This window comes from Etheostoma spectabile, chromosome 19, assembly GCF_008692095.1.
Source record: "Etheostoma spectabile isolate EspeVRDwgs_2016 chromosome 19, UIUC_Espe_1.0, whole genome shotgun sequence".
In the NCBI taxonomy this organism is placed as follows: domain Eukaryota; kingdom Metazoa; phylum Chordata; class Actinopteri; order Perciformes; family Percidae; genus Etheostoma; species Etheostoma spectabile.
The window spans coordinates 4659703-4660089 of record NC_045751.1 but is presented as its reverse complement, the minus strand read 5'-3'; positions in this window follow the sequence as shown (position 1 = coordinate 4660089).

Genomic DNA, 387 nt, shown 5'->3' with positions numbered 1-387 from the left:
CGTGTTATCAACAAATTTTTGTTTACTAGTTTTAGATGTTATATTTTAAAAAAAAGTAGAGAAAATGTATAAAAACATGAGTTGATAAAGGCTACGTGCTGTCAGCTAGCTAAAGCTACAGCTAGCAAAAAGGCCTAAAATGGAAGAAATGTCAACAGTGTTACCCATCAAGTGTGACACGGTTGACAATGAAGGCAGGGTTTATTGTCATAGCTTGTGCATTTATTGAGTGTAGTTAGTTAACATTTATTAACTATTGTCATTACACAGGAATTACTTGGTAAAAATACAAACAGGTGTTATTACATAGTAAGTACATAGTAATTTCTTAAAAACCTGTGATTCACGTGATACTTTTAGAGGATTAACTTAACCGATCTCAACACT